A 15,382-nucleotide genomic window follows, 5' to 3' on the forward strand; every position below is an offset into this window, starting at 1 on the left:
CAGTTTCTCAGTTAAACTCTGCCTACTGGCTCTAGAACCACCAGTACCATCAGTTAAATCACTCCACAGCGAAACTGCTCCATCGATCTTTATAGAAGTTGGTGTTTTCAAGCTAGCATAGCAGCTAACTAGCTATGGCTTTCATCTGTATCTGTGCCTCGTATGTTCAGTTTCCTGCCTCTTTGATCAGTTGGTTTTCCATGTCTTACTGTAATTTTTCCATCTTTTAGTTTGGTCTCTTAGTGTTATTTTTGAATCTTTTAGTGTCATTTTTGGATCTTTTGAGGTAAATTTTAGATCTATTTAGGTCATTTTAGATGCTTTGGGGTGATTTTTGCATCTCTTAGTGTTATTTATGGATCTTTTTGTGTCATTTTTTGGAACTTTTGGGGTAATTTTGGGATCTTTTAGTATCATTTTTCCGCTTAAGAGTTTGATTTTTTGGAGTTTTTAGTGTCATTTTTGAATCTCTTGATGTACATTTTGTATATTTGAGGTCATTTTAGATCTTTTGGGGTCATTTTTGCATCTCTTAGTGTCGTTTTTCTTTTTCTTTTACAGTGTTATTTCCATCTCTTAGTGTTATTTTTCACACTTTTAGTGTCATTTTTGAATCCCCTGAGGTAAATTTTGTATCTTTTGAGGACATTTTAGATCTTTTGGGGTGATTTTTGCATCTCTTAAGGTCCTTACACACCGGGTGCGATGCGAATAAACGATGCGAAATTGCGAAATATTCGGATTTGAGTTTTGACCCACCTGGCCACACATATCAAGCACGATGCGTTTTTTTGACTTTCCGAAGGGGAGGAAGACGTGTCCCAGGAGGAAGCGAAAAAGGAAAAAAAGAAAAAGAAGCGCAGCACATGGGTGCACCCAATACTACAAGAAAGAAGAGAACTTGGTGAGTTCCACTGCTTGGTTCAGGAGCTTAAACTATACCACGGTCGCTTCAGAACTTATTTTTGGATGTCCGTCGGCCAGTTTGAGGTTCTTCTGAAACAGCTAGCTCCAAGTTTGAAGAAGCAAAGGAGTAATTTCAGGGAGCCGATTGATCGGAGCAGCGACTGGCCGTGTGTCTGAGGTAAGCAACAGTTGTTTATAATGTGCGTATTTAATGAGTGGAAAGTTCTGTTTGATTGTTCACAGTTCTAGCTGCTTGTACAAAAAACAAAACGAAACACCCCGCCATTCTGACAGTTTCTTTAAAAGCCTACACATGTCTGAATCTCAGAGATCACCAATTGTAAGCAGAAATCCAGTGTCACTGACCTCACAGCAGCAGCTGGAGCGGAGCTCTCCACAGAGCGTCTTTGCTCACACTGGCATCATAAACAACTAAACATTAATTGACAGATCTGCCGGAATAACAGCATGTAAGTTAGCACTGGTATTGGCAGCTTCAAGTTTGAGAAAACAACAGTAATTACTGCCAGAAATGAGGTTGAGGTTGTAAAAAACAGCTTTTTTGCTTTTTGTCAAAGAGCACTCGGTTCTCCGACACGTAAACAATTAGCTGGTCAGCCATGTTGGATATGCCGGTGAATGGGACGTCGCAACAACACGCAATCTGATTGGTCAGAAGTGGTCACAAAGAATGCGAAACTTTAGAAAAATCGACCGTGATGCGAAACAATAAATGCCGCAAAATGGCTGAGCGAGAAAACGTTGCCGATGTGAACACGTGTATTGACAGGATACAGGTTCGAAACAAAATATTGACGTCCGAAAAAAATGCACGTAAAAAACGCACCCGGTGTGTAAGGACCGTTAGTGTCGTTTTTATTTATCTTTTAGTGTGTTATTTCCATCTCTTAGTGTTATTTTTGACTCTTTTAGTCATTTTTGGATCTTTTGGAGTAATTTTTGGATCTTTTAGTGTCATTTTTTATAATCTTTTTGTTTCTTTATTGGATCTTTTGGGATGATTTTTGCATCTTTAAGTGTCATTTATTTTTATTTTGGGGGTAATTTTTGGGTCATTGTAAAATACTTTATTTTTCATGTAATAAATGTAGTTTGTTGGTAGCTCTGGAGGCGAGGCGATTCCTCACTCCAACCTTTTCCAAATTAATACGACTTCATCAGAACCAAAAACAGGACAATTAAAAGTGGATTATTGGATCATTTGGTGAATGATCTGATCACTGATCATCGTATTGAGTTAATGTGTCTGAATCAAAGCTGGTTATGTAGAATATGTCAGTCTAAATGAATCCATCATAGGTTTCATAACTGTAGAAGTTCTGACAGAGGAGGAGGAGTGGCAGCCATCATCTTTTCAGACGTATTAATCAACCAGAGACTAAAACTCAGCTATAGTTTGTTTGAAAGGCTTGGTCTTCATTTCACAGTTGAATTGAAAACCCAGTTCTGTTAGTTGTTGAGTTTTTAGACTCTGAATTCTCAGAGTTCTTGTCTGACTTAGTGCTCAGTACAGATAAAGTCCTCATAGTTAAACTTTATCATCCATGTAGACGATGAGAATCAAGCCTCAGCTCTGCGTTTAATTCACTGTTAGACTCAGTTTTTCTCAGAATGTTAACAAACAAACTCCTTGTTTTAAGCCTTGATCTTGTTTTGACATACAGCATAGAAACTGAACATCTTCCTGTTTAACAACAAAACTCCAGTCAGTCTCATCACTTTTTAATAACATTTGAATTTACAGTAATGAGGAAAAGAGCTAAGATGCATTCAGTCATTTCTGAAGCAATTTGAAAATTAAAGCTGCAAGCAGCGTTGGTCGGCTCCTCACATCGTTACCGCTCAGCAGATCAAAACATGTCCAGCAGGTGGCGATGTGACTGAGAGTGTATATCATCCTATGTGTGTCACCAGGGCTGGACTCTGATCATACATGTAAAGGTTGAAGCAGATTGGAGCACGTACAGGTCAGTTACACAGCACTTCCTGTCACGAACTCAGAGGACGGACCCGAACAGAGAGCCACACTACCAAGGCCGGTGGAACTGAGAAGGAGTTTTATTGTAAAGGGGTGAATAGTGGCTCAGTGGGGGGAAACCAGGATGCAGGAGCGGGGGGCGGAGAAGGATGGCTCACCAGTGGTGTTCTGGGAGGTTCCGGGAGGTAAGGAGAAGCCGGTTGTGCTGCGGGTTCCAGCGATCGGGGAGGGAAGCAGGTCGGGGTTCCAGGAAGGAGTCCAGGCAGAAGGGGGGGATCCAGATAGGGGGAAACCGGTGCCGAATGGGTTGGGGAAGGCGGACGAGGGTTCTGGGTGGCGGAGATCCCGGACAGCTGGGTCTGGGTGAAGGCAGGAGAGAAACAAAGTGAGAAAACGCCAAAAATTCAATAGACTTACTGAAGGCTAGAAAGTGAACTGAACTGTGCAGTCTTGGTTCAACAATCTGGCAGGGAGTGGAAGGATGAGCCGGTTCTTATTGCAGAGGAGTAATCAATGAGATGTCCCTCAGCTGTCCAGGAGCCGTAGAGGAGGTTGATTGCCTGAGTGGAGTCAGCTGAGAAGCTAGACTCCACTCAGGCACCGAGCTGTAGGGGGAGAGACAAGGCAGAGGAGTGGATGGGAGACCGAAGGGAGACACAGAGACCGAAACCGAGGGACAGAGAGAGAGAGGGGGGCATGAGTGGGAGAGGAACAGCAGAGGGAGAGAGGAGCATGAGAGGGAGAGGAAGAGAGGAACCAGATGGGAAAAGGGGTATTTGGGATGTCAGGTGGGAAGGACGGGGGTGAGGAGGGAGCCCTGACACTTCCTGTTTCATGTTAAAGTTCTTGGGGTCGTCATTTCCACGCCCTCAGACTTTTGAGGAGCATTTTAACAACTTCTCATCACCAATGCCTGCTGTACATCATGGCCAAATTTCAGCTCTGTTACCGTTTGAGTTTATAGCTTTTGAAAATGTGCAAAAATTGAACCATTTGTGCTTGGACCCTAATAATGTTCATTAATGTTTATATTTAATTTACAGATGCAGCACACATTGACACAGAGGGTCTATATTACCTTGATGATCGACAAACTGAACAGTTGATCCTAAAAATGAAGAAACGCCAGACATCAGAGGTAATGTTCTGAACTTTGATGATATTTGCTCACATTCACATGTAGTAGCATCAGTTTCACTGATGAAGATGAATGCTGTTAGAGGAGAGATTCTATTAACGTTATGACGGTGATTACAGGAAAAGATTACATCTCATTAACATTAATAATGTTTATTATAATGTTTGTGTGCAGGATTCTCCATCAACAAGTGCTAAAGGTGAGATATGCAGAATCTTATTGATTACATCATATTTAAAATAACTCAACATGAACATAAAACTGACTCTTTGTTCTTATTAAAAGTCCAATAAGGAAAGAGAAAGTCAGATCTTCAGGGTGAGTCCAGTAAAGGACAATCATCCAGAAAACGACGTGTCCATGAAGCACAACCAGACAGAGGTAGTTATACTTCTAGATTTCTGTTAAACTTCTCTGCATTTTTATTGAGCATCAAATGTCTGTTCCCAACTTTTCCATGAAAAATGCTTTCTCATTTTTTGGTAAGTGATATTAATATGAGCCGGAAACACTCAGAGGCATTCAAAACTGACTTTACTTTACTTTCATGGTCCACTGTTTTCCCCCCAGTTATCTATATTAAATATTATTGGATAAACTGGTTCCTGCTTCTTGATAAACAGTTCTTTATTTTTACACCAACAGAAGCGTTCATACTGTTTGATGTAAAGAAGATTATGAGATCTGTCCTTAAGAAACTGCCCGACCAAGGCAACACAAAGCTGAATGAGTTCCTGAGGTGAGTCTGAAGTTTACCTGCTGACCAGGTACCAGATCCACAGAGAGAACAGAGTTTGTCTTTGGTTTCAACACAACAGTTCATGCAAAAGAGCTTCATATAGCTGTATAAAAGGTGATATAAAAGATGTTATTAAAGGTCATGACTCTGTGGAGAGTCTTTAGAGAATCTTCTGTGATGCTGTTGTCATGGTGACTGATTCAGAACTAAAACAAGGAAGTCAAATATCTGGACTGTTTAGATGAGGCCTTGAAAATAAAGACACCGGTATGCTGATCTCCAATCTCCAACCACATACTGTTCCATTAAAAATGGGTGGATTCAAACAAAAGGTGCTATCTTCTAAGTGATGTACCAGATCCAGATGCAAATACCTGAAAAAAGCTGAATGTTGATATCTTGTCTCATATTCATGTTTTGACGTCAAACCCAAATGTTTTCTGTCTACAACAGAAATAAAGGAACTGGCTTCACTGTTCCAGTACTTTTGGAGGGGACTGTACATGTGGTCTTTTGTTGATACAGAGATAAACTATTGAATATCTCCATTTATAAATGAAACAACAGCAGGCTGGTAACAGATGTCTTCCTGATGTTGACAAGTTTTCACTTATAGTATATTTTTCAAATGACTCAGGTAACCCACATTTGAACCCCTTGCAGGACTAAAATCCACGATTTGAAGACAGACAAGAGGGAAGTGATCGGTGTTTTTGGCAGAACTGGGGCTGGAAAGAGCTCTTTGATAAATGTCATCATTGGAGAGGAGGATCTGTTGCCTACTGCAGACGATGGTGCCTGTACCTCCGTCATGATTAAAGTGGAGTCAAACCGTAACAGCTTAAAGTACAAAGCAAAAATCAAGTTCATTAGACCAGAGGTAAAATGATCGTTGGATGAGTTTATGTTTCCTTGAAACTATCTGAAGAGTTCTAATGTTTCTGCAACAAACAGTTACTGGTTCCACTACAGACCATTTAGTAAAACTAACTGTTCTAACTCTACTTTCTGCAGTACTTCCTGTTCTAATAATGTTCTGGAGGGTTCCATGGTGTGTTCCAACTCTACTTTCTGCAGACTGAGGGAGTGGAAGGAATCTAGAAAAGTTGGACACCTGTAGGATTTGGTAGCTCCAACCTTCAAGACTTCATCCTCCATTGGTGCAGAGCAGCTTTAAGTTAACCATGAAAACGGCCTTTTTGTGTAATTCTGAAGTGTACGTTGTTTTTCAGTTCTGGGTAACCTGAACTTTTTTTTTTTTTTACCTCTGGCAGTTCACCACTTACCTTTGGACCATTTCAAGCTCTTCATTGGACCTGAACTACTTCAATTTCGATTAAAAAAAATGGAAAAATTGGGATGTTCTAAAATACTCATGAAAATAAAGAGAAACCATTAAATGAGAAAGTGTGTCCAAACCTTTGACCGGTAGTGTGTATATACATCTAACATGTGTGTGTTTTATTGTAGAAGCCAAAGTCTGTTCTAGAAAAGGCTCACTGAAAAAAATGAGGGACACTATTGAGAAACATGTACGTGACAATACCAAGATGTTTGAGATGGCTAAAGCTGAAATGTTGAAGCAGCTGGAGGACTTGAAGGTTTGTCACATCTTAATCTAATAAACATGAGGGTTCTTTATCCACAGTTAACACGGAGGCTACTTCTGTATTTCAGTGGAAATGTGTCAAGCTACTAAAAACTGCATTCATTGTCACAGTAGAGCAGTTATTGATCATAGACAGAATGTACATGTATGAACCAGCCTGTTCAACCTCTGAACACCATCTAAACAGTTCAGTCATCATTCAGTTCATTTTGTTTGGTTCTCTGATGAAGATTTTATTCTGAACAGACTAAAATCCTGGAGACACTGCAGGAGACCTTGGAGGAATCCATTGAGAACTCACTGAAGACAGATGACAGCTTAACTCCAGGTAACAGGAACATTTCAGAGTCATTGATGTAGAACTCTAAGAATCCTGTAAATAAACCATCCATGTAAAAGATGTCCACACATTCCCAATGAGTGTTTGGTTTTTTAGATGTTGGACAAGAACTTGAGAAGGTGAAGAAATACTACAAGGAACTGAAACGCAGCTCAAAAGCATAAATGCCACTGCTATGTTACAACAGTATGATATTTCTAAATGTCCTTTATTGTGAACAGTTTTTGTTCTTAATAATGTTAATAAAACGTTTAATTACAGCAGAACTGATGTCCATGTTCAAGAGAAAAATGTGAACCGTGTACACACTGTTTTCCTGGAAACACGTCTGTTTGTATGACTAGAATAAATGTTGGATATGCCAATGATCTGTCCTGCTGGAATTACACATATTGTATTATTAGACATTATCATTACATAGCATACATACAGTAGAAATACTGCAACAGACAGGAGAAATACTTCATACGCACTGCAGGTAAAGCGTAGAAATATTGAAAACACACAGAAGAAGTACTCCATGTACACTGCAAACACACTGCAGACATCCTCTCAGATATTTTTATTGAGTTGGTATTACACTGAACAAAAATATAAACCAACACTTTTGCTTTTGCTCCCATTTTTTATGAGATGAACTCAAAGATCTAAAACTTTTTCCACATACACAAAATCATCATTTCTCTCAAATATTGTTCACAAATCTGTCTAAATGTGTGATAGTCAGCACTTCTCCTTTGTTGAGATAATCCATCCCACCTCACAGGTGTTCCATATCAAGATGCTGATTAGACACCATGATTAGTGCACAGGTGTGCTTAGACTGCCCACAATAAAAGGACACTCTGAAAGGTGCAGTTTTATCACAGCACAATGCCACAGATGTAGTGTGCAGTTAGTATGCTGACAGCAGGAATGTCAACCAGAGCTGTTGCTGGTGTATTGAATGTTCATTTCTCCACCATAAGCCGTCTCCAAAGGCGTTTCAGAGAATTTGGCAGTACATCCAACCAGCCTCACAACCTCAGACCACGTGTAACCACAGCAGCCCAGGACCTCCACATCCAGCATGTTCACCTCCAAGATGGTCTGAGACCAGCCACTGGGACAGCTGCTGAAACAATCGGTTTGCAGAACCAAAGAATTTCTGCACAAACTGTCAGAAAGCGTCTCAGAGAAGCTCATCTGCTGCTCGTCGTCCTCATCGGGGTCTCCACCTGACTCCAGTTCGTCGTCGTAACCGACTTGAGTGTTCAAATGCTCACATTGGATGGAGTCTGGCACATTGGAGAGGTGTTCTCTTCACGGATGAATCCCGGTTTCACTGTTCAGGGCAGATGTCACTCAGCGTGTGTGGTGTCGTGTGGGTGAACGGTTTTCTGATGTCAGTGTTGTGGATGGAGTGGTCCATGGTGGCGGTGGGGTTATGGTATGGGCAGGCGTCTGTTATGGACCAAGAACACAGGTGCATTTTATTGATGGCATTTTGAATGCACAGAGATACCGTGACCAGATCCTGAGGCCCGTTGTTGTGCCGTACATCCAAGAACATCACCTCATGTTGCAGCAGGATAATGCACGGCCCCATGCTGCAAGGATCTGTACACAATTGTTGGAAGCTGAAAATGTCCCAGTTCTTGCATGGCCAGCATACTCACCGGACATGTCACCCATTGAGTATGTTTGGGATGCTCTGGATCGGCGTATACGACAGCGTGGACCAGTTCCAGCCAATATCCAGCAACTTCACACAGAGATTGAAGAGGAGTGGACCCCCCCCCCCCAATAAAATAAAACTGCACCTTTCAGAGTGTCCTTTTATTGTGGGCAGTCTAAGGCACACCTGTGCACTAATCATGGGCTGTGTCCGAAATCGCATACTAACGTACTACTCACGTCAAAATAAGTATGTAGTGCGTTCACACTGGATAGTATGAATAGATCGAGTACACGAGAAATACCCGGATGTATACTATATCCGGAAAAATTTTAAGTATGCGCGGTGACCTCACTAGTCATACTCAACCGCCCCATAATGCTTTGTGAGCTATCCACCGAAATGGACCGCGGCGATTTTTATTTTATGTGGTTAAGTAGTCATCCTAATGACCCCACAGATTTGAGAAATAGGCGTTTTCTGACCAACGTTTTAAATTTGTCAGACGCCTCACAACGTGCTACTGAATGCTAGCAGCTAGTTGCAGCAGCTCGCTTTGCATACAGAACAAGTAGCAGCTACCTCCAGTAGCCTGCAGCTACAACTGACACGATTCGCATAATCTGGCTAATAACTGCATGAGGAGTGCCGGCTTGAAATTACCACATTAATTATGCGACTGTTTGTTAGCGTAAAATCGACCTGAAGCCGGCATTCAGCCGAGATTGTCACGAGCTGAGCTGGTGGACCCGAGCAGAAAGCCACACTACCAGGGCTGGCTGAATGCAAGTGGTTTATTGTTTGGGGGTGAAAATGGTGGCTAGGTGGGGGAAAACCAGGGTGTAGGAGCGTGGGGGTCCAGGCAGGAGTGGGGGGGGTCCAGGCAGGAGTGGGGGGGGGGGGGGGGTCCAGGCAAGAGAAACCGGTGAGGACTTGTCGGGAGAGCCGGAGGGGAAGGAGGATGGCGGGGAATCCCGGGCAGCTGAACTAAACAGAAGCAGGAGAAAACAACGTCAGAAACACGGCAGAAACTCAAAACAGAAAATGTTAAAGGCTAGAGCGCAAACCAAACTGCATGGTTCTTGTTTAATACTCTGGCAGGGAGTGGAAGGCTGAGCCGGTACTTATTGTGGAGGTGAGTCGTTAGCATGATGATTGTCAGCTGCCCAGGAGCCATGGAGATAGTTGATTGCCTGAGTGGAGTCAGCTGGAGAAGCTAGACTCCACTCAGGCACCGAGCTGTAGGGGAAAGACAGGACAGAGGAACAGATGAGAGACAGGCAGGGCAGAGGAGTGGATGGGAGACAGAGCAGGGCAGAGGAACAGGAGAGGGGGAGAGAAGCGGGAGAAGGGGTATTTGGGGATGTCAGGTGGGAAGGACGGGGGTGAGGAGGGAGCCCTGACAGTGATATTTGATAGCCGTACTTCCGGTTTTTGTCGTCGGAGGTTTGAAATGCATTATGGGAAACGGAGTAGTATACTATAGTGTGAACGGTCGGCATTCTAATCATACTTATAGTACGTAGTATACAGTATATACTCATTGAGAATGTAGTATGTCGTACGTTAGTATGCGATTTCGGACACAGCCATGGTGTCTAATCAGCATCTTGGTATGGCACACCTGTGAGCTGGGATGGATTATCTCAGCAAAGGAGAAGTGCTCACTATCACACATTTAGACAGATTTGTGAACAATATTTGAGAGAAATGGTGATATTGTGTATGTGGAAAAAGTTTTACATCTTTGAGTTCATCTCATTAAAAATAGGAGCAAAAACAAAAGTGTTGGTTTATATTTTTGTTGAGTGTAGCTGGTAGTAAAATTCAAACAGCATGTAGAAGAGCATATCAAGCAAAGTGAGTCTGTTGTTGATCCAGCTGCTGTAACATGATCTGAGATGGAGACACTCCCATCTGCTCTTATTCAAATGTTCCAACGTTTCTGCATCACCTGATGAACCAAACCTGTTTACCTGTTCTTTATCTCTGATCAGTCTCTTCCTACAGCTTGGATTCCTGCCTCCTCCCTCTAACACTTTATTTTACAACCTGATCCATCATCAGTGAACTTGTGCTGCTGTATTTTCTACCTGAAGTCTTCGGCTGCCTGTTGCAGGTCTGTGTCTCTCTACTGAACTCCTCAGTTATCTCCAACATCAGGTCAACCATTTAACCTTTAATTCTAACTCAGTTCTGATTCGTCTTCCTGTATAAACTCCATGTAAATGGATTTAATGTTGAGCAGTAATGACTGATTCTAACATCTTAATTATCTTTAGCTCTTCTATTATCCTTCAGTCAGTTTTACTCCGTTCAATGTTTGTCATTCAATAAATAATAGTTTCTGTTATGTTTAACTTCATATTTCATGACGTTTCCTAGTTTGATGAGGAAAACTGATTGAGCATCAAATGATGATGTTTTTTCAATGAACACATTTTGCAGCATCAGTGTTCCTCTGGAAGCTGTTTTATCTGTAAAACTGTCTGTGTGAGCTAACATCCCATACCTGCAGGAACAGAGCTGATAGTTTAGAGTTGATCCATAGCAGAGGGTGGATGAACAGCTATTACTATTTTTCTCATGGGCGGGCATGAAGGAAACAACTTCATTTGTGAACTTCTTCCAAAATGAGGAATCCATTGTAGGCTTGGAGGTGATCACATTCAGGTCTTTCTAACACAGTCCTCCCCTCTGAAATGATCATCTCAAGTACAATATTTTCAACTGATGGTTATATGAAGAGCTCGTATAGTAACTTTATGTCTTCAACATGTCAAACTGTGTATCTGGTTGGACACTCTTAGCGTCTATCTTGTTGTTGACGTCAGTACAGGGACCAGAATCTTCAGTTTTTGGTGTTAATGTGACATAAGGGAGGGGAAACAATATTCTCATGAGAACTTTCCTGCACCATGGCCATGAAGGTGTGTGTGACCTGCTGGACTCACACCTGCTGCAAGGACATCAGTAGTTCATGCAAAATAAGGGAGGAGAAACCATCTAACAGCCTGCAGGGCAGCCGTCTATTGAAATCCTTCCTCTTTGTGCTCTGTGTTTACTGCAGTCTGCTCCATCTCTCATCTGAAAAGGTTTACATGTTCAATGATGTTCTGAAACAGCTCTTTGACAGTCAAAGTGTTACTGAGGAGAATGTTTGTGAGACAGAGGATTGTGTTGAGGAGGACAATGACTTTGAGGCTTTCTCATCTGATGAGAATGAGAGTGTTGACCCTCCTGTTGTCTCTCAGCCACCAGCAGACATCATCTCTTCCAACAATGAAAGATAAAATGGTTCCTTTCCCCACTTCAACAGCAGGTAGACTTAGTGTTACTAATATGATCAGAATGGTTCCAGGAACCTCCAGATATCAGCCATGGTGAAGACATCAAGACATCATTAGAGCTCTTTATAACACCTTTGATTGGAAACACTGTTATTGGGATGACAAATGTAGAGCAGAAGGTTGTATGGAGACAGCTGACGTCCCTTTACTGTCAGACAAACATGTTCATGAGAGGAAAGGATCATCAACATCAGTCAGTATGGTTCATTCTGAGAGTCATGAATGTGGACCAGAAATGAGAAAAGACTTGGATGAGAGGTTTCCAAGATTCACCAACTCTAAAACTGAAAGTGTGACCAGATGGTGGCGCTACAGGAACGGTCATATCATCACCAAAGACAACAGGATTCATAGTCTTATGGCCATTAATGTTGTCTGTAGATATGAGAAGATTTCTATCAAAGAGGAGAACAGGAGGGTTAAACTTCTGTTCTTGGTTTTCTTTGGATGATTTTGTTCGTAACAAACTAATTCCAGCCACAACTGAGCTTTTATTAAAGGACAGTTAAATAACATGTAGAATCCTGCTGTTATTCTGGATTGATGAACCGATCAATAATGGATTATAGATTTATTGAACAGAAAGCTACAGTGAATATATACTAAAAATATGAGTGATTTTATTCTTTTCTAAGCTCAGAGTCTTTAAATCTCTTTGTTTCCTCTGAAACTAAACTAAATGTCACATTTCCTTCATTTAATTGTTGCTGTTTGTCTTAAATTTCACATCTTCTTCTCAGTTTCTTTAAAGTTTAAACTCTTGTCTCCTCTCAGACTGAATGTCACATTTCCTTCATTTAGTCGTTGCTGCTGTTTGTCTTCATTAAACTAACCCTCCTGTTTTTCCACAGCAGACACTCCCATCTGCTCTTATTCAAATGTTCCAACCGTTCTGCACCACCTGATGAACCACACCTGTTTACCTGTTCTTTCATTCCTGGTCAGTCTTTTACTCCAGGTTGGATTCAGCTCTACAAGCAGAAATACAAATGAAACATGAACACCGTCATGTTCAAAGACAGTTACTGGACTTTGTGGTGTTTCATTCAATACTTTTCCTGTCTGCTCCCTTCATTCCTGCTTCTGTGATAAATCAGATCATTTCCTCTGGTTCAGCTGCTGGAACTGTCAGGAGGCTGATTTATAGAAGTCAGAAAGGAAAAGGGAGAAAATAGAGAGACTTCAGGAATCCTCACAAATAATTACTCCTAATTTTCATTAAAACCAAACGTGTCTGAACCAGGTCAATGCTGTGATGAGAAAAGACTAAACAGATGTTATCTGGATGCAACTCCAGCTCTGTCCACTAGAGGCTCTACATGGAACAACAACAGTTATTTTAGGGAATATAAGAGATGAATAATAGTCTGTTGTTGATCCAGCTGCTGTAACATGACATCTGAGATGGAGACACTCCCATCTGCTCTTATTCAAATATTCCAACATTTCTGCATCACCTGATGAACCAAACCTGTTTACCTGTTCTTTATCTCTGATCAGTCTCTTCCTACAGCTTGGATTCCTGCCTCCTCCCTCTAACACTTTATTTTACAACCTGATCCATCATCAGTGAACTTGTGCTGCTGTATTTTCTACCTGAAGTCTTCGGCTGCCTGTTGCAGGTCTGTGTCTCTCTACTGAACTCCTCAGTTATCTCCAACATCAGGTCAACCATTTAACCTTTAATTCTAACTCAGTTCTGATTCATGTAAATGGATTTAATGTTGAGCAGTAATGACTGATTCCATCATTTCAGTTTCTGTTCTTGGTCATGGATGACTTTGTTCGTAACAAACTGACTGAATGGGGTCTAAGCGATTACATTGATCGTTTTAAAGGTAAAGTATTACTATAAATGATTTCTGGGTCCAAATGTTTGATAATAATCTGCCAATAATGAAACATACCATCTGCTAATACAGACACAAACATGTAAGTAAAGTTTATTTCTTCAGCATCTTTCAGAGCACAAAATACTTTACAGAGAAAATCTACATAAGACCTTAAAAACACCAAAAACAGGAAATAAAGAACAAAGCAACAGCAGATCCAGAATATAGAGATAAACAGTCCTATTAAAAGTAATAAGAATATACAGATTAAAAACCTGAATCCTAGTAGGTGGGACAAACGCCAGTTTAAATAGAGGAGCCTTTAGTTGCTTTTAAAGCATCAACTGAGGCCACATGAAGAAGGTCTCTGGGTAGAGCATTCCAGCTGGGAGCCCATGTAGAGAATGAAGCAGCTGTGATGTGACGTCCACCTGCAGCTTGTTAGCAGCTGAGCAGCAGCTTTCTGAACTAAATGTAGACGTCTAAAGATGAACTGCTGAGGCAGGTGAAGAGAGAAGTACAGTAATCCAGACAGAATGAGATAAAAACATGAATTATCATTTCTATCAGAGGCTGGGATACAACGGACCTGAGACTGACATCATTTATTAACTGAACGAAACGTGCAGACTGTTGAACTGATGTGATTTTCAAAGTGCACTGACTGGTCAGATGTGACACCAATGTTCTGAGGCTGATCTGTGTGGTAGAAGACAGAGACCTCATTCACTCAGCCACCTTACAGGACCTGCTGTCTGGACCAGTAGTTAGCTCAGTTTTGTCTTTATTGAGGTGGAGCTAATTGTCTGCCATCCGGTCCTTCACAGCTAGCAGACAGTTATGCAAAATGTTCAGCTTTTCTGTCTGTTCAGGTTTAAATAAAACATGTAGCTGGTTGTCAGTGTTGCAGTGGGATGAGACGTCTTCAAATGTGCTCATAACCTGACCTAAAGGTAGCAGATATAAAGTGAATAAAACGGGACCAAAGACAGAACCTTGAGGAACCCCACAGGGCTGTAGGACAAACTGCTATCAGAGATATGAGGAGAAGCAGTCCAAAGCCCTGCCAGACACACCTACCCACACTACCCACAGAGTCACAGGCAACATCCTGTGATCAACAAAATCTGTATTTAGACCAAATAAAACCAAAACTGATCAATCAGGACATCATTATTATCATCATATATGTTGTATAGTTCTCATCTGTGAGTGAACAAACATACTGATGGTTAAACATTTGTACATTATCACAGAAAACAAGCAGAGATGTGAGCTTTGGAGCATCTTGGAGGTTAAATACAAGAGAATTAAGATGCATTCAGTCATAAAACACTGAAACATGAACAGCTGTGTACACACCCGGTTCACTCCTTTATGAAATGGATTTCTGAAGTGATTTCAGAATAACTCTTATCAATGTATGACAAAGATTTAACTGAATATTTCATTTACAGCTCAAAAAGTTAACAAGAATAATCTCTATCATCTTAATGATGAAGACATTAAAGAGTTGATCCCAGAAGTGGGACCAAAAGCAACACTGAGGGAGAAACTGAAGCAGTTAAAGGTAATGTTCTACAGTATGAAGATGTTCTGTTCACTTTATCATTTGGTGTCATTACTCTCTCTGATGTAGATGCATGCTGTTTCAGCTGAACTTCTGTTCAAATGATGATGCTGTCTACAGATAATACTTTAGAATATCTCATTTACTAGGATGTGAAACTATTTTGTTGTCACTAGGAAGAACAAATCACAGAACAGGAAGCAGCTGATGTTCCCATTGAAGTAAGTTAAATCCAGATGTTT

The 15,382-nt window shown here is 41.2% G+C and overlaps 1 long non-coding RNA gene across 1 annotated transcript; it reads left to right on the forward strand.

Moving 5' to 3' along the window:
• Window positions 1–348: 348 nt before the first annotated feature.
• Window positions 349–15,361, forward strand: LOC110972283 (uncharacterized). The gene is made up of 15 exons (XR_007946009.1): window positions 349–1,084; window positions 2,842–3,090; window positions 3,949–4,043; window positions 4,218–4,242; window positions 4,329–4,424; window positions 4,689–4,782; window positions 5,236–5,356; window positions 5,446–5,662; window positions 5,797–6,383; window positions 6,638–6,719; window positions 10,386–10,507; window positions 13,239–13,360; window positions 13,495–13,576; window positions 15,028–15,140; window positions 15,317–15,361. It is a non-coding gene; the product is annotated as an uncharacterized LOC110972283 (long non-coding RNA).
• The last annotated feature ends 21 nt before the right edge of the window (window positions 15,362–15,382 follow it).

The sequence above is a fragment of the Acanthochromis polyacanthus genome, chromosome 13, assembly GCF_021347895.1.
Source record: "Acanthochromis polyacanthus isolate Apoly-LR-REF ecotype Palm Island chromosome 13, KAUST_Apoly_ChrSc, whole genome shotgun sequence".
Classification (NCBI taxonomy): Eukaryota; Metazoa; Chordata; class Actinopteri; family Pomacentridae; genus Acanthochromis; species Acanthochromis polyacanthus.